The following is a 21002-nucleotide window of genomic DNA, read 5'->3' as shown; positions in this document are numbered from 1 at the left end:
CGTCATTATCCCCATCATAATATGGACTTGGGTGGTACTCTGGAGATCGTTGGGGCCACGCTCGAATGATATGTCTATAACATCTCCATCTATTGGGTCATAGATATTAGAACTTGCCTCAGAAACCTCCATGTGATATTCCCACACTTCTTCATCCAGGTCATCGTCGGGTACCTCCTCTGGATCCTCTTCAGGGTCTTCTTCTAGGTTTTCTTCAGGATCCTCCTCCGGGTCCTCTTTAGGTTCCCATTCTTGGATCTAATAATTGATGGATCTTGGGACTATCTGGTTAAGCATGGGTGTATTGAACGCTATGTGAGAAAACACCGATTCTCTAATCCAATCAATTTGTTGTCTATCTACAAACTCCCAATGCCCGTGTGCACTTGGATGAGCCATATGACTCAAAGGATTTCGCCAAGCGTAATACTATGGCATCCACCAGCTTTCTTCGCCTATTTCTAAATCGATTGCATAATCCCACTGGACTTGTAGATTTCTTATTCGATACAGTGAAACTGAGGTGAATGCATCTTCACTAGATCCCATCATTGTCCATAGTATAATATTTTGGATAACTCCCAATATGATTGAATACCCCTGAGCCCAATCAACTCGATAAAGAAAAGGTGTCGAGTCTTTGCGTACGCCAATCTTGTTAGCCAGGAGAATTTCCATTGGATGGTGTCTCCCGTGAGGTTATTTAAAAATGTGTGTCCATTCTTCCCATCCTACTGGCGCACCATCCTAATTTTAGAGATGATCGTCGTGGCTTTCGATCTTGTTCGGAGTACTCATGTAGTAATCTATTTGTGTATTATGTTGATAGAAATGTTTCCTTGCCCAAATCTGCAACAATATACAACATCCTCTGAAGAAATTATGTGCCTGTCCAAGCACCAATCCACCAAAAATAGACCAACATATGCACCAAGACCACACCCAAATCTCGAAGCTATAAATGCTCAAGCTTACACACCCATTTCTAAACCTTATGCCCAATTTTTGAAATATTGAGGACAGCGGAAATGCTGCAACCAGTTGAAGGGACACTTCCTTATCCAATCTCTCGTAATTTTGATGGAAACAAGTGATGCGCTTACCACTCGCGAGTCCAAGGGCATGACATAGAAGATTGTTATGGTTTGAAGAACCAAGTCGAGTCTTTGATTAGGAGAGGGGTAATCAAATGCACTCCAGCACCTCCAAATGTAACAACAATCTCTTTCCAAACCATGAGAATCGGGAAGTCAACATAATTACTCTAGATGAAGAATATGGAGGCCCTGACTGTCCAGACATAGATGAACCAAATGTCATGACATCTTCGGTGCAACCCGTTATCATTGTTCAACTAAGAGAACCTATGACTGTCCAAACATATTTCCCGAGAATTGTAGTGACTACTATTGCTAGAAAGGGTAAGTATGACACCAAAGCAGTCCTTTGGGACTATCAAACAGGCGTCAAAGGCAAAATGATTCACACTGTCGTGGCTAAGACTAGGCAACGGAACGGGACGTACCGGTACCGTTCCGGTACTGTTCCGGTTCGTTCCGGTTCGTCCCATTTCGGTTGCCTACGGGACGGGCCGGGATATTCTAAACCGGTACACGGAACGGGACGGAACCGTAGTTTCGTACCGGTGTACCGGTACCGGTTCATCCCGGTTCCGGTTCCGGTCCGTTCCGGTTCCGGTCCGGTTTATTTAATATATATTAATTTTTTTATATTTTATATTTTATATAATTTATATTTATATTTTTTATAAATTATATTTTAAAATTTAAATTTTTTTCAAATCCCGCCCCTGCCCGCCCTGCCCGCGCCTGCCCGCCCCTGCAGACTGCAGTCTGCATAAAGCAGCACTGCAGCTGCAGAGCAGAGCCCCCCCCCCCTACCCTTTTCCCAAGAACGGCCTTAAATTTTAAACGGAAAAATTAAAACGGCTAGTTTTTTTGTTGTATAAATTAGAGTTGTGTGTAAAAAATTTTTATTTACAAGTTTACAACTCACAAATATAATCTGAGTATTTGAGAGAATATATATTTCCAAATTACATTAATATTTATAACTTATATCATTTGGTCATTTGGTGTATTTCGGAGGAGGAATCTTCTTCAAATTTCAAGTTTCGACATCAATATTTTAATTTTCATTATAATCGTTTGTTCTTATACAAACGTTTGGTAACTTCGTTCCACTCTCTAATCTTATATTTATTTTTTGTATTTATTATTTAACTTGTAAGTTGTTCTTGTTAAGTTTCGTATTTTATAATTTATAATTTTATATCATGGAGTCTTCTAAAAAAAGTGGAAGTAAAAAAGGTCTAGTAGAATCAGTAAAAAAATTAGTTAAAAAAACTAACAAAGGTGCTAGTTCATCTAAATCTAAAATTCCTCTTGTTAGAATAAATACAGATGAATTTACGCATGTGAATGAAACTAGTTTTTCCCGTCCCGGTCCTATAAATATTAATTCAGATAGTCCGACTCCCCATGAACTCTATGAAAGATATTATGGTATTAATCAAGAAAATGAAGAAGTGGAAACGGATGAACAATTAAATTTAGATGAAGAAGTAGATTTAGATGATACACCGACTAGCCCCGCCGCCGACCTCAATACAGTCAATAGTATAGGTATTGAAGCTCCACCTCCGGTTGGAACTACTCGTCCCCTTATTATTCCAACTAGAGGTAAGACCAAGGTACAACGTTCTTTAAAATCACATGTGTGGAAATTTTGTTATTTGAATGAAGAAAAAACTTTTAGTATATGTAATCTTTGTAAACAACATTTTAAATATACATCTGGTGGGACGGGAGGTTCAACGGGGGGATTAAAAAAACATTTGATTAACAAGCATAGTAAAGAGTGGTTTGCATATATGTCTTCTCTTGAAGTTGGTGGAAATTGTAATGTTGAAGAATCGGTTAGAGGATCAAATATGGTTCAAAGTGAGTTAAATACTTCGAACCCAAGTGGTCCTCTTACACATCGAACCTATAACAAGGATCGTGATCGTGAAAACTTTGCTAAAATGGTTGTTGTTTGTGGTTTACCTTTTAGTTTTGGAGAACATCCGGGTTTTATTGCTTATATTCGTGAAACATATAATCCTAGTTTTCAAGGTTTATCAAGAAGCATGGTAAAAAGAGATATTTTCGAATTTCAAGAAAAACATTGTCAATATTTACGTGCCTATTTTGAACTAATGGATTGTAGAGTTGCTATTACTACTGATATGGGTAGTAGTCCTAATGGTTTTGATTATTTAACTGTTACTGCGCATTGGATCGATTATAATTGGAATTTACAAAAAAAGAATTATTGGTTATAAAATTTGTCAAAAGAAAAAAACCGGAATTTATATTGCTACTACTGTGTTGGAAATTTTAGATTTTTTTGGTCTTTGTGATAAAGTCGTTAGTATTACTTTAGATAATGCCTCTGCTAATTTAAATGCTATTAATTTGCTAGAACCTAGACTTTGTCCTATTAGTAAATATGCTTTTCATGTTAGATGTGCCGCGCATATATTAAATTTGGTTGTTAGTGACGGTGTGAAATTATTTGAAAATAGTTGTGATAAAATTGATAATGCTTGTTTTTACATTTTTCATATGAATAGTAGTAGTAGAATTAATCAATTTAAAGAACTTTGTAATGCATTTAAACTTCCGTTTAGAAAAGTTCCGAAGCATGTAAAAACTAGATGGAATTCCTTTTATGATATGCTTGAAGTTGCTTATGCATATAGGCAACCTATTACTACGCTATTTAATAATCATAATGCTTATCCTGAATTTAAAATTAATGATAGTGATTGGGATGAAGTAAATGAACTTAGAATATTTTTGAAATCATTTTATGATGCTACTAAAATTTTTTCTGGAATATATTATCCTACTATTTCTGAAATTTTAATACACATATGTGAGATTTCATCTATTTTTTCTGAATATAAAACAAATACTTTATTCACCTCTGCTATTGAAGTTATGATTACAAAATTTAAAAAATATTTTTTTCCTATTCCTCAAATTTATTTAACTGCACTTCTTTTCAACCCCGAATATAAAGAATATGGTACAAAAGCTTTAGTTGAATGCATTTATCAGAATTTAGATATTCAACCTGAAGAAGAACCTGATTTGGTAACATGTCAAAATAGTATAAAATACTTTGCAAAAGAAATGTATGATAAATATTCATTCTTAGATAATGTTGAAAATCCTCAAACGTCTACAAATCAAGTAGGTGCTCATGGACGAGTGAAACATAAACTTGGTCTTGACTCTTCTAATAAATGTGAATTTGTTAAATATCTTGAACAGGGTACAGATGATATTACAAACGATAATTGTATACCGGAACTATTGAACTGGTGGAGAAATCGTGGAGCTCAATATCCAAAACTTAGTAGGATGGTGAAGGATGTGCTTGCAATTCAAGGATCATCAGTAGCTTCGGAGGCAGCTTTCAGCGCGGCAAGATTTCAAATTGGAGACCACAGATATTCGTTAGCAGAAGACAGCCTGGAGATATCAGTGTTATTTAGAGACTGGATAAATGCTGAGCGTAGAAATCAAGGACTTCCAAAGTTAGATAGTCAATTTGAACTTTTCATAGATTCAGCTATTGGATGTGGTAGTGATGATGGCATCGAAATTCAAGATCGTCAACGAGCTTTACCAAGAACAGAAGTTGATCACAATCAATCCCTAGCTGAGTTAGAAAGAGGATTTACGGGACTATACAACTATTAGTATTACATTCGAGACATAGTTGAAACAGAACCCTTCCTAGAAGGTGGCTGCGTAAGCTATGTACTCTACTAATAGTTGTAAATTGAAATTGTAATTTGTTACAAATTTAAATAAATTAAATTGATATTTTTTAATTTTTGTAATTTAATTTACTTTTTTAAAATTACAAATTTTATTTATTTAATATTTACAAGATACAAGTTATAAATATAACTTATAAAATAAATATTAATAAATATAAGTAATAACTTATAAAGTATAAACTTCAAAAGATTTAAATTTTGAAAACTTTATTAGATTACTTGCAAACTTAACAATAATAAAAAAAATTAATAAAATATCTTTAAAATAAACTTAAGTTAAAAATTATAGTATAAATTTAAAAACTATTAATTTATACTTAAAAAATAAAAAAAATTATATTTTCGTAATTTAAAAAATATCGTCCCGTTAATCCCGTCCCGTTCCATCCCGGTCCGTTCCGGTTCATTCCGATTCCGTCTCGGTATATAGTGAAACGGGACGGAACCGATGAACCATCCCGGTAATTCTGGTCCGGTTCATCCCGGTACCGGTCAAAATTCCGGTCAACGGATTCCGGTCCGGTCCGGTACCGGTTCATTCCGGTCCGGTGACCCGGTTTCGGTCCGTTGACCAGTCTTAGTCGTGGCTTAAGGAATGACTAGGTCGTGGAGGTGCTATGCCCCAGTCCCCAGAGGATCTAAATCAACGAATTCTCGAAAAATAACAAAATAAAAAAATTGTTACTGATGCTGAAGTCGCAGAGTTTTGGAAGAAGATGCAGTCTAAAGATTATTCGGTCGAAGAACAGCTGAAGAAGACGCCAACCCACATATCCATTTGGTCTCTGCTTATGAATTATGAATCTCATAGGAATGCTTTTATAGAGGTTTTAAGTGGAGTAATCATTTCAAAAGAGACTACAAGTGAAACCTTAGTTTCATCGATTGTAAGTATAGTAAAAGCTAACAAGATCTCTTTCCACGATGATGAGTTGCGTGTAGAAGGGGTTGGCCACAACAAAATGCTTCACATTACAGTCAAATATTATAATAAGAATATGACTCGAGTCTTAATTGATGGTGGTTCTGGATGAAATATTTGACCGTTCACCACTCTAAGAGATTTAACTGTTAATATGGCAGAAATAAGGGAAACTCGTGTGAAAATTAGAGCTTTTGATGGAGCACAAAGAAGTGTCATCGGAGAGATCTATCTCACATTGCAAGTAGGGTCGGCCAAATTTCCCATTCTATTTCAAGTGATGGATGTATCATCCAACTACAACATGTTGTTGGAAAGACCATTAGTTCATATGGTAAGAACAATTCCTTCCACTCTCCATCGGTGTGTGAAGTTTGAATGGGGTCGCATAGAAGTTACCATCCGTGGAGAGCTCAGTCATCCCATTCATTCTGTTAATTCTATTCCAATCACCGATGAGTTAGACGAGGACACTTTCCATATTTTGGAGATCATGCAAGCCATAAGGGTCAGCAGAGCCAGCGGAGGCAAAATTGTCAAATGCAGCAAAAATGGTTGCATCGGAAATGTTGAAGTATGGTTATAATCCGAAGAGCAGACTTGTACCCTAGTCCAATGGCGTAGTTGAGTCAATCCAACTGAAGCATCAGAGAGGCACCGACGGTCTCGGATATGAGCCTGCCTCGAAAAGAGACTACCAAGGGCAAAAAGATACAATTTTCGTACCAGAACAAGCTTTGGTTCCAGATCAAGCTGACATTGATGACATCATCGAAGGAATAGAAAATTTGTTCGTGGCCATGACTGGAGAAGAGAAAGAAATAAATATCTATAAATTAACCATTCGTGATGTCGAACTTGGAGAAATCTTGCAAAATTGGACCATCAACCCATCCCAGTTTCAACAAGAGTCCTGGTGAAGTGGAAAAGTAGTCTTAGTTTTAAAATCGCATGATCAAATAGAGGCTTGACTTATGCCTAATATTTTGTTGCTTGCCTCTTCTAAAAGCTAAAATGCTTTGAAATAAAAAGTTTTTGTTAAAATTTTCACGTTATTTTTAATATCTATTTATTTTTACTTACCTTTTGCACTTTTCAGCAATTATATTAATAAAAATCCTCATTTAATGATTATGACATGTAATGAATCCACCAAGCAAGGTGAAAATGATGAACAAGATTAGGAAGAGTATGATGAAAGCATGATGCCTAAGAATCTGCCACATGATATTGAGCAAGTTGAAAGTTAGAAGAAGCCCAATATGGATGAAATAGAGTATGTCAACTTAGGATATGAGGAAAGCGTGAAGGGAATACGAATCAACGTACATTTGGAGGCTGAAAGAAAACAAGAATTAATAGACTTGTGTAAGCAGTATGTTGGCAATTTGCTTGGTCTTGTGATGACATGACAAGATTAAGCACTGATATTATCTAGCACAAATTACCTATTGATTCCACTTGTCTACCTGTTAAGCAAAAGGCAAGAAAATTCAAGCCGAATTTGAGTTTTAAGGATCAAGGATGAGGTAACAAAGCAGATTGAGGCAAACACTGTAAGGGTTACAAATTACCCCACGTGGTTAGCCAACATTGTGCCGATTCCAAAAAAGGATTCAATGATAAGAATATGTGTGGACTATTGAGACCTTAATAGAGCAGTCGCAAGGATGATTTCCTTTGCCAAATATTCATATACACATCAATAGTTGTGTGAAACATGAGTTGCAGTCTTTTGTTGATTGCTTTGCAGGATCACCAAATTCTGATGGATGAAAATGATGCAGAAAATACAGCATTTATTACTTCATGGGGAGTATATTGCTACAGAGTGATGTCGTTTGGACTAAAAATGTCGTGCAACCTACATGAGGGGCATGACTACCCTTTTTCATGACATGATCCACAAGGAAATTAAGGTGTATGTGGATAATGTTGTTATCAAATCCAAAAGAAGTTCAGATCACTTGGATACCTTACAAAAGTTCTTTGAGAGGTTGTAGAAGTATAATTTGAAGTTGAATCCAGAAAAGTGCGCATTTGGGGTACCCACAGGAAAGCTATTGGGATTCATCGTTAGTAGGAAAGGCATAGAGTTTGATCCATCGAAAATAAAGACAATCCACGAGCTACCTCCACCCAAGACCAAGAAGGACGTGATGAGATTCTTGGGAAGACTAAATTACACCAGTCAGTTGATAGTTCAATCCACAGTCATATGTTAACCCATATTCAAATTTCTGAAGAAAGATGCCACCACGAAATGGACAGAGGAATGCAAAAGGGCTTTTGATAGAATCAAAGAGTACTTGTTTAACCCACTAGTGTTGGTCCCACCAGATCCTGGAAAGACTTTGTTATTGTATCTATATCTCATCGATAACGTGTTTGGTTGTGTATTGGGGCAACATGACGAGACAGGTTCAAAAGAGCAAGTCATTTACTATTTGACCAAGAAGTTTACACCATACGAGGCGAGATACACCTTGTTGGAACGAATTTGTTACGCTTTGACTTGGATTACACAAAAATTTAGGTATTACCTGTCTACATACACCACGTACTTGATCTCAAGAATGTATCCACTCAAGTACATCTTCCAGAAACCAATGCCTAGAGGTAAATTGGCAAAGTGCCAAATTTTGTTAAGCGAGTTTGATATTGTGTATGTGACATAGAAGGCCATCAAAGGACAAGCCCTGACTAATCACCTTGTAGAAAACCAGTGGACCAGGATTACAAGCCACTCGCGACCTACTTCTCCGATCAAGAGGTTTTATTTGTAGAAAAAGACATATCAGAATCCTATGATGGATAAAGGATGTTCTTCGATGAAGCATCAAGCTCTATTGGAGTTGGAGTAGGTGTAGTCTTAGTTTTGGAAACAGGTCAGTATTATCCAATATCATCCAAGATTAGGTTCTATTGTACCAATAATATGGCAGAATATGAAGCATGTATTCGTAGACTCAGGATGTCCATAGACATGAACAACGAAGAACTCTTGGAGATAGGAAATTCTGACTTGTTGGTTCATCAAGTGCAAGGAGAATGGACCACTAAAAATGTCAGAATCCTTTCTTATTTGCATTACATAAAGGAGTTGAGTAGAATGTTCATAAGGATTGACTTCAAGCATGTCCCTCACGCTCAAAATGAGTTTGTCGATGCTCTAGCGACATTGTCCATGATGATTCAGCATCTAGATTAGAGTTATATCGACCTTATCGACATAGAGGTACATGATCAACATGCATACTATTTTCATGTAGATGAGGAATTGGATGGGAGACCATGGTACTATGACATCAAAAGGTTAATAAAAGCACGAGAATATCCTGAAAATGCCACAAGTAAGCAAAAACAAACTTTGAGGAGGATGGCCAATCATTTCTTCCTTAAAGAAGAAATCCTATATAGGAGAACTTCGAATTTAGGATTCTTGCAGTGAGTCGATGTCACAAAGCGACAAGGTTTTGGAAGAAATACATGCAGGAACATATGGACCTCACATGAATGGGTTAACTTTGGCAAAGAAGATTTTAAGAGCCGGATATTTTTGGATGACCATGGAGAGAGATAGCATATGGTATGTGCAAAGTGTCATCAGTGTCAAGGGCATAGAGATTTTATACAGGTTTCAGTCAACAAGCTTAACGTGATAGGTTCACCTTGGCCGTTTGCTTCTTCGGGCATGGATGTTATCAAACCCATAGGGCCTCCCGCATCAAAATAAACATCGTTTCATCTTGGTGGTTATCGATTATTTTACAAAATGGGTCGAAGCAGTAGAGGCTGCAAATAAGAATATCAAGAAGATTTTAAGGAAAATAGTAGACAATCACAGACAATGGCATGATAAGCTACTGTATGTTTTATCCGGTCAGAACGTCAACTGGGGAAACTCTTTATATGTTGGTTTTAGTTTGGAAGTTGTAATACATGCTGAGGTAGAAATACCATCTTTAAGGAATATCTAAGAGGTCGGTATGGATGATGCAAAATTGATACGTACCAGACATAAACAATTGATGTTCATTGATGAAAAGAGGATGGATGCAGTTTGTCATGACCAACTCTATCAGAACAAAATGACCAAAGCATTCAACAAGAAAGTCAAACCTCGACAATTCACACCGGGGCAATTAGTATTGTAGAAGATCTTTCCTCACCAAGAAGAAACCAAAGGAAAATTTGCACCAAATTGGCAAGGACTCTACATGGTTCATAGGGTACTCTCTGGAAGAGAAATAATCTTAGCAGAAATGGACGGCAGAGTGAGCACAAAGCCAATCAATTCAGATGTCATCAAAAAATACTATATCTGAAGGCCTCAAGCTTATCGCTTATTTTTGTACTTTTGCATTTTGACGTAACAGAACTATGTCTAGACCTGACTTTCCATGGTTGGATACGTAGGCAACACACATTGGGTTCGGTCTCCTTTAGAAAACCCAAAAATATCATTTCCATGTATGTAAAACTACACTGACCTGAATTCCCATAATAGGATACGTAGGCAATCCTTGTCGAATTTGGTCCTTGCATTGCAAATTTTTACTTTCCTTTTGTATCTGAACTACGTCCTGACCTAATTCCGCTTGGATACGAAGGCAGACTGAGTCAGTCTCGGTCATTGCATTTCATATTTTTCACTTTTCCCTTTTGTATATGAACTATGTCCTGACTTGATTCTACTTAGATACGTAGGCAGCCTAAGTCAACCCAGTCATTGCATTAAATAATCTTATTTTTTTGTGTCATATTTACTCCTTCTTATTGTAATCGAACTACGTTACGACCTGATTTTACTTGGAAACATAGGCGGCTTGAGTCAAGATCGGTTATTACATTACATACCTTTATCTCTCCCACTTATATTCAAACTACGTTATGATCTAATTCCTATTTTAGGGATACGTAGACATCCTGAGTCAAGTTCGATCAATGCACTACATAATTTCTATTTTTCTTCTTACCTTTAGGAAATACTTCTTCATAGTAGTGTAACCTCAGAATCTGAAGAATCTCGATCGTAGTGTCTGCAAAAGAGCTAAAAAAAGCTTTATCAAAAGAGTAAAAGCTACAAGAGGACTATATTGGATATAGTTAACAAATGGAAATCTCAATGGATTCAGAACATGAATACATGAATCAAGGAAAATAACATGCAGTCTCAAGTATGACCAGAAACGCAATTCGACTTCTCACAATCATGAGCCAAAATACTCTTTCCCTACTTTACTTTTTGTAAGTACTTCAATTTGAAAACTTATGTCTAAAAATATTTCATTTAAATTTTGCAGGTAAGTCCAGATTAAATGCTAAAGAAAAGGGGCCCGTCATACGAAAATAGGATAGTTAATTTTGGTCAAAATAACTCCACCGACCGGAGCTTGTAAACTAACCTCATTAACAACTCCGTCAATTGGAGACCACCGTCTAAGAACACCAAACTTCAAAACCTGGGGTTGTAAATATCAAATGTCACTCAAACTCCACCTATTGGAGGTTGTATATAACAAACTTTGTCATGTTCCATCGACCAGGGGCTGTACACAATAACGTCACTAAAGCTCCATCGACCGAGGGCTGTATAAAGAAGACTTCGTACAACTCCACCAATCAAAATACATTGTAACGACGTCATTGAAGCTCCATCGATAGGAGGAATAGAAGCGTAGCAACATTGTCATACACCAACAATCAAGTGTTACTTTACAAGTTTTATGTAGTCAAGTGCAGCTTTTACACTACGACAGCCCCTCCATTCGAGGGCCTCTACATTTCAAGTTATTTTACGCAGTCAGATGCTGTCTTAACATTACAACAGTCCCGCCAGTCGAGGACCTATACATTAAAAGTTATTTTTATGCAATCAGATACATTACAATAGCCCCGCCAGTCGAGGGCCTCTACATTTCAAGTTATTTTATACAGTCATATGCGACCTTTACATTACAACAGCTCTGCCAGTCGAGGACCTCTACATTTCAAGTTATTTTACGCAGTCATATGCGACCTTTACATTACAATAGCCCCGCTAGTCGAGGATCTCTACATTACAATTTACTTTACCTACATCACAAAATACATCAGCAATCGTTTTAAAATCTACACTCTACACTTTACATTACTATTTCAATTTGTAATTTTTGAACAACAACAGGTACTATATCCTTTGCAGGACAACACATTACAACGAGGAACTTCCTCTCAACAACAAACTAGGGCAAGCTAGTGCAACGTCAAGTATCACTAGCTACGTCAAGGATTCACTTCCAAAACTCAACTCGACTCGATTTTCAAAAGTTCAGATTTCAATCCTACTTATAGCTCTCTCAAGTTTCAGTTCGTTATAACTCGACACTAGCACTTTTTAAAATTCATCCCTCTACTATAAGTCTTCGATAGAAGTTGCTAGGGAGCATCTCTCATTCACCTTCTTTAAGAACTATATCCCATCCGTCACTTTGTGCTAATCTCTTTACACATTACCACCAAAATATTTCAATATTACCATAATTCGATACTGGCTCAAAAGCCAGAGTTCGATCATAACTCCATAAACATTCTTGCCAAGTTATTGCTCAAGTGTATTTTGTGGGTCGCTTAAAATCGGATTGTGTCAATATTTCTTTATTCACATCTTCTTACTCTCTTCCACGGACAAAGAAATGGGCAAACTGTTGACACCCAATTTTGGCTCTCCATATAATAATAATAAGAATAATAATTTGACACCTAATTTTGGCTCTCCACATAATAATAATAATAATAATAATAATAATAATAATAATAATAATATTAATAATAATAATGTATGTTATGAGATTTTTATAAGAATTCGAAATATTTTTATTTATTTATTTTTACTTGATAAATTTATCATACACACGCACACACGCACGCACGCACACACGCACACACTAGATATTTTTTGTGTTTAACTATAATTTCTTTTGTCATAATAGATATTTTTCGTACATTTATTAAAATTTGAAATCTTAATTAATTAACGAGTTACTAATTTATATTAATTTTAAGATTGACTAATTTGATCAAATAAGCTAATCTTGTAAAATAATTATGTTTAATTTAATAAATTATGACTATTTAATAAAAAATATATAATAATTTAAATGGTTTTAATTTTGAGCAATCTTTGCAATCCATGTCTCCTTTAATCGGTCAATCTAAGTATTCATGTAGACGAGCACATGAATTGTGTTTCTTTATATTAAATCTCTACCCTACGATTTAATCTAAGAGTCCTAGTTAATTCAATTTTTACCATTATATATATATAAACATTTATTTTACTTTCTAATTTATTTTAATCGTTCGATCAAAAAGAAAAGAAACATCTGCTTCTTTCTCTTTTTTTTTTCAAAAAAATAGTACAAACCGCCAGCTTTTTCCAACGATGCACGCCTTCTCCTTCCCCATGCCAAACGACCTCTCCCATCAAGAGCGGTCATGGACCATCGAAAAATCACAATATTCAGTGGTCTCCAATATTATCTACTCTTCCATCTCCTCACTTCTCATCCTTCCCAGACGTTTCTCTTCCCCATGCCCCGTCAGCTTTTCTTTCCATCAAAGAATGACCATGGACCGTCGAAAAACAATAATTTCGGGTGGTCCTTTGCTTTTATGTCTCATCCACAACTCATTTTTCTGATGAAGAAAGAGTCTACGCCGTCTATGCCTTATCTTAACGGTTTTGGAAATATGAAGAGTTGGTGTTGATTTGACTAAAGTTGCAGTCCTTTGTCCCCAGCAGAGTCGTCAAGCTATCATACCCATTATTATCGAACCAATCAAAAATAGTTCACAAGATAATATGGCTGACACTCTAATTTTATGTAAATGTAAATTCTATTTTGATTTGCATAACCAGTGAGACTTTGAGTAAGGGTTTTGACTACTCGAGGAGAAGGTGTTAAGAGTTCCTCAAAACCTATCCAAAGATAGACCGAAAACTCAATTTAGGAAAATATAATTAGGAAAACTTATTTATTTATTCGCTTTAAAATCAACAGTGGGTAAATTTAATTAGTTTTAAGAAAAAGAGTAAAACACAAGGTACGACATGTATACGTCTATTATAGAAAATTAACATAATATGCTTATCACTGTATTTCTAAATGGTAAATATTTTATCATTTAAAACTCCCAAATTAAATTTTTGCGATCTCATGTAATTTTTCCATCAATAATCTAATCATTTGTTAAATCAGTCCATACTTATCCAGAGTGTAAGTCATCCTCTATTTAAGTCTCAAATTTCCCATTAATATATTTGTTATCATGACAAATATATTGTTAGTATATACACTGTATATTGCCAACGGAGCTTAGAAAAATGAGTACTGTCTTCTAAAAAATTGAGCAATGACCTTTTAAAAATTGAGCAAGTATAGAGCGAGCCTGCTGCAAGTTCAGTAACATCAAATTATTATTTTGTTTTCTCTCACTTATCTAATGAAGATTAACTTTAGATACTCAACCTAATTATTAACCACACAATAGCGGTCTTATACTTCAAATTAATGGATCAATAATGATTCGTTCACAATGTTTGACTGCATTTAGAAATTCTATTGGTCATGTTTTTAGACAATGACTTTATCCTTTTTTTCAACTTTAGAAGGACTAGTTTTACTCAGGCTTGACAAAATGTTAGAGTTCTGGTTCAAGCTTTCTGGCGATTGTCAAATTAAGTACTAGGCCTATCTCACATCCAGAAGCTAGTTCAAAGAGAGGAGGGCTTGAAGGATCGATCCATCTCATTATCACTGATGTGGTACTTTTGTTATTTATTAATACCCCACTTCACGCCCAGTGCTCTGGTACGTAGACAATTTTGATTTTGGAGGTCCCAACATTGGATGACACAGACTCTGCTCTGATACCATGTTAAATTAGGTCTTAGGCCTAACTCAAACCCAAAAACTAGCTCAAAGGGAGGAGTAACATGAGTCCATTTTTAAGCGGCACTACGGATTGACAACTAAGAAATTTTAAATCTCTCTTTATTACTCTTATATTGGAAATGGCTTGTTTCAACATGCCTGTGTCATCATACCTAAGGATTTTTTTGTCTTTTTAGTGCTTAATATAGCTACGTGTCTTACTCATATGGCACCCCTCATTGTTTACTGTCTTGCTTCTTCTTCATATGCTAATCAAAATTTCCCCTGTGTAGCATTCATTTGAATATCTAGGTAAACTTCTTCATAATGTTTCTTTGATTTTTTGAGTATCTTGTTGTTCTTAAAAATTAATAGTTCATTAAAAAGCATTCCCTAATTTCATCTTTCTTTGACCAAATTTGATTTGGGTATGTTGATATTTCTCTCTTTTTTTCATTTGGATTTGTTGTTGATGTTCAATTTTTGTTGTGCTTTTCAATAATTTCAATTTTTTCTCACATGCAGTAACTAAGTTGGTCTTCTTTCATCATATTTCTTTTGAACTTTTTCTATTCATATTCATGAATGGGTTTTCTGTTGGAATCAAATTCTGAATTTCTTCATTTTAGTTGGTCTTCTTTCATATCTTCTTTTTGTTCATATACGATTTTTTTGACGGAATCAACTTTCTGAATTTCTTCATTTTAGTCTTATATTGTTGTAGGTTTAGCTTGGAGTTTCTTCACCTCATTCGTTTTAATATTATTTTCACTTGCAGTATGAAGTTTAGGATATACAGCTTATACCAGAATTTGAGCTACGGGTATGTGCATTGATGCTTGCTTATTATTTTGATTTTTATCATACATTAGATTCCTCTATGGTTTTGTAGAACTATGATGCCCTGTTTTTTTAAGGTGAACTAACTTAGTCATATGTTTCGAGTTTTATAAAGCTTAGCTATCCCATATAGCTGGCCCAATTATTTTGCTACCGTAGAGTAGTCAATTGATTAACATAGTAACAAAATTTTATGTTTTTGGAGTCGAAACTGGTTAGCAATTTCAATATCAGTTCTTGATTCTTCAGGATTAATGGCTGTGTCACAATCATATGCAGGAGGAATAGAGAAAAACTCGTGATTGGTTAAGTAACTTTTCAGCTACATTCAAATTGTGCCTATTTCTAAATAGTTTAATTCTTGAAAATTGATAAATATGAACTTTTGATTCAGTTAGAACTTAAAAGTCATAGTGTTTTTGCTTTTGGGGTGGGGATAGCGGAAGTAGTTGAAATGAAAAGCCTATTTTCATTGTTGTTAAGTGCAGGTTATGTGAGGCATTTGTTGTAACTTGTAGTTAATAGAATATAATCTCATGAAAAGTCATTTCTCCTAGGGAAGGCAAACCTATTATATGGACTTAGATATGGATATGTATACCTGTTGTGCAGGTTATACTAAGTTTTTTTTGAATTTATATTAAAGGATTTGCGATATGTGTCTTCTTATTTAACCTGTTTACTCTAAATTATGAGTCTTATTTATGATGTCAGTAATAACTCCTATGGATTTTATTTTCTTTATACATATCGTGTTGACATAATGTCTTGAAGGAATATTTAATTTTTAATTGTTATAGAAAGTGTAGAAAGTTGAATATATTATTAACTTGAAAAGTCATGATAAACCTCTGCCATGTCTTTCACAATTTGATCATTGCTACACACATCATGTTTGAGTAAAAGCATCAGTACGAAAAATTAGAAACATTCATGTGAATGTAACAGTTTCATTTAAATTAATTTTTACTCGATATAGCCTTAAAGGAGCTTTTAATAGTAAGTTTCAAAGGTTTTCAAAAAGGGTCTATATTAGGTAATGTTTATAATTAGGCAACTTTGATAACTTAAGAGTTTGGAAAAAAATCAAATTTTGGTGTGAGGGGGGTTGATTTGAAGTTGGTATCTTGGACGGTTGGTGTGGAGTTTGATGATTTTTTAGTTTAATTCTTAGTATTGATAAACTATGAAATTAGGTGGTGATGGTGTAAAGGGGTTGTCTTGGGATGTAAGATATCAAAGGGAAGGAAGAAAAAAGAAGGATATGAGGAGGAGACTAGATGCTGGATGAAGTTGAGATTTATTAGTAGATGTTTTTCCTCAAGATCTAAAGTTGATACCTCTATCAGTGACACCAACACTCGCTGTGATAAATTCGGACTCACGTTGAAGAAACTCTATTGTATTGTTATGCTTGCAAATTTTAATTGCATTTTTCAATTGATTTTCCTTGAAGATTAATCCTATCTTATAAAGAATTTTGTCATTTAATAGTCGTTCAAGTGATGAGATTAGACAGAGAGGGGTTTTGTTGTTGTTGTTGGAAAGGGTTATTGAGCTAGGGCATGCCTTGTTGTTATTAGCTTGAGACTGTTTGCTGTTGTGATTTTGAAGTGCTATTCTCCATTTATAAAATGGTGAAATGAATTGAGTTTACTTAAATGGTGTGCAGGTAAATATTTAAAAAATTGACGTCGAAAGAAGTGTCCATATGTTTCTTCTTGCTTTAGAATTTGATCATGTTAACTCTACAAAACTAATAAAAGCCAACTTAAAGAAATTCAAGATAGATAGTTGTATTCTATAAGAGGCATTATTTCATTTCATAGATCAAAGTAATTTGTTTTTGACACATCAAGAAGAGGTATTAGTAGAACAAATCCATGGAACTTGTGAATGCTCCTTTTTGCAAGGCCACAATTATGTCAGAGGAACAATCTTTGTTGCTTATACTCTTCAAAAAATGTCAATGGTTGTGTGTTGAATTTTTCAAAAGTCGTGCTATTTTGGAGAAAACAACACGGGTGTGGCATCGAAAGTGAAGAGTACACACAACTTAGGTAACAATGTTTATGTCTCTGGATAATGATGTTAACTTAGCATTACGAAGATATCGATTTTGAATCTAATGATTGTACATTAATATCGCAACTTGCAGTGATACTCACCTTATTCCTAGCTAAATAATCATATATTTTGTCCACACTCTTATTTCTTCAACAATCGATGTTTTCTCCTTTTGTTATCATTGTAGTATATACCATTTTTTTTGCAACGTGTAGTATATACCACTTTTTTGCAACACGATTGGCAACACCTTTTTATCTACTTAACTACTACAATTGTTGATGGCGTGCAATTTTGTTGTTGATAGCGTGGACATTTTTGCCTACTTCTTGAAAATTAACAAGTACTTAGATCTTGCAATCACTCATAAATTCTTAAATATTTCAGTACTATACTCCTCTTTTACTTTTCCGCATAACGACATACTAAATTCATTTTCCCTTTTATTTCACAGAGACTTTTTATTTGGCGCTGAGTAACACTATTGAAATGCAATATTATGTAAATATGATATATTGTGGTTTCACGATATTTTTAATGTTTTTTCCTCAAGTTTAGTGTGTCCAAAAGCCTTTTTGTACTAATTTTTATGTAAGTTTCTCTTTATTTGCAGGAAATCTGTTTAAAAGATGAATATGGAGGTTTTTGGGCAAGAAATACAGAAAAGTACCACCTACGGAGCTTGTGACGGTTCGTCCTGGCATCGTAGTGCAGCTGCTGAAGGAAGATGGGGAATTCTGACCAAGTGTGGAGTTACGGAGTGCGTGACGGACCGTCGTAGCCATGACGGTCCGTCCTGCTGGTTCGTCATGAAGATCAGAAAAGTAGTCCAGTACCCAAATTCCAAGAGTTCAAGTGTTTTGGAACGGAGACCCTCGACGGATCGTTGTGTCTGTGACGATCCGTCATACCTTCCGTCGAGGGTAATGAAGAGAGCAGAAGAAGAAATTGCACAAGTATGGGTCGACGAAATCCATGACGGCCCGTCGTGACCACGATGATCCGTCGCGAGGTCCGTCGACCCAGCCGCGTTTTGACAGATTTCCAGCAAATAGAGTCCTTATTTAATTAGGTTTTTATTTTTATAAATAGTTCGAAAAATCTCGTTTTTGGGGTTAGACTCTTGGTTATTTGAGCTTCTTTTGTGGATTAGACTTGGTGATTATTGTTACACTTTTGGAGAATCTTTAGTCTTCAATTAATTTCAGTAATTGATTGTTGGTGACTTTTGTTGATTAATCAAGTGAACTTCTAGATTTTATTCTTTCTCATTGAAGTAAGTGCGTGAATTCTTATATTACATATTTGAATATTGTGATTATGACTATGGGTTGGGGGACCCATAGGCGAATAATGAGGTAAAACCTAACTAAAATAATAATTCTAGAATAGTGTCTTGCATGTATTGATAATTCTTTCGCTTAGAAGTCTTTTTAACGGATGGCAACGTTAGAACTCGACTTAATGCTACTTGTCGGACCAAGGAGGTAGATAATAGGAAAAGAATCATCAACATAGATTTAGTGTATACTATCTAATAGGCTAGTATCGATTGGTACGAGGTCATAACTTAGTCAAATATCGAATACGATGCTTAATATGAGGTAAAGGTAAGAGTTAGTATAGCAACACATACCAAGGTGCGGAGTGAAATTTTCTAGATGCCGGACCAAGTATTTAGAAATACGTAACTTATTACTTTGCATGCAAGATACTAGGAAAGAATTGTTATAGTTAAAATTATCAAGTTATGAACCTGTGGGGAATACGTAAACCCTAGTTACTTTGATTAATTGATTAAACTCCAACATTTGAAGTTGTTAGTTGTCTCATTTAATTTAGCTAGTTATTTTCATTCACTTAGAAGTAAAAAAAAAACCCTTTTTACTGTCTTTGCTTTCCAAGAAAATAATTGACTAAATAGTAGTAATAATAGATTGAAGTTAAGTCTAAACTATTTTCCTCGTGGGAACGATCCCAACCTCATCAGTTTGGTTATTTACTTGACACGACCGCTTTACTTCTTATTTGAGAAGTAAGTTTGAGCGTATCAAGATACTGTAGAATGACTCTATGTATGCACTATACTTACATTCGACTTACAAAATTTAGCAACGTCGGGTCCGTGCTTGCACGGGCAATTCTTGCCTAGTTTAGTTAAAAGCTGGAATTGTAGAATTTTTTCTTAAATATTTGAAAGTTTTAGAATGTTGGTAGTACTAACCATTTTTTTTCTTGAAACCGCAATTTGTTTTAGGACCACCGATCACCAAATGCAAGACGATATGTTTATAATTCTATGGGTAAGAAGTGGAATGCAAGAAGGATAACATTTTATGATAAATCTTACGATCCACTTAAGAGCAAAGATAAATCATATGAGTGTGTACGTTGTTTGCAGGGACCACCTAATTGTAGTTTGATATATAATATAGGCTTAAGTCATTTACAACCATTTAAAGTTATCCTTATAATTCATTTGAACACCTTAACTAAGGGTTGTACCTATTGAACATGTTACCATTTCGAATTGATATTTTTTTGACAATCATCCAAAAATATTAAGTGTGAGAGATACACTTGGGATGACATAGCACAAGGACGAATCAAATCATAACATGTGTCATTTGGATCCAAAAAATAATTTTAAAATATATTTTAAATAATAAAAGTAAAATAAAATTTTGTACCCCAAAAAAATCGACCCAAACCTTCCCACGGAACCCATCAAAATTTAAGGCCCCGGCGCGGTCTTTTTTACTTCTTCTTCATCATAAATTAACAATGTAGATTATTTAGACTCAATTTCTTTTAAAAAAAAAAAAAAAAAAAACCTTTAATAGTTACATTGTTGCCCAATCCACCCAAATTCTTTTCCTTCTACCCATCAGAACAATCACTCTTTTTTTCTTTATATAATAAACGGATCAACAATGACGAAATATAACTTTTTCCGTTAGTAATCATTTATCACAATTATAATAGATAATAACAAATTTTTGCCTAAAAAAGTCAATTCATATTTTTACCATCAGAGTGAATAGATGTTTGCTAAAACATTGAAGATGTAGATCTACATATATAAAAGAGAGAGAGGAGGAGGGGGTGGGTAGGGGTGTGCACCTGTGTAAAAAGAATTATGGAGATGGTCAATATGAACAGTACAGGGGTGTAATTTTAGACCGGGGATAAAGAGTACATTTTCAAATGATTTAAGATATATATTCAAAGAAACTCCATTAGTGTGATTGGTGAATAATGGAATTTCTTCTTTTACTGCACTTCTCTTCTTTGCATATTAATTATTATCCAACTTTGGCAATACTCATTACTCACCAAGTGGAATAATATTAGTGCTACAAAGTTGAAATAAAAGGAACAAAGTTTTTTGCTTATG

The sequence above is a fragment of the Solanum lycopersicum genome, chromosome 11 (assembly GCF_036512215.1).
Source record: "Solanum lycopersicum chromosome 11, SLM_r2.1".
NCBI lineage: Eukaryota > Viridiplantae > Streptophyta > Magnoliopsida > Solanales > Solanaceae > Solanum > Solanum lycopersicum.
Note: the sequence above shows the minus strand (reverse complement) of the source record.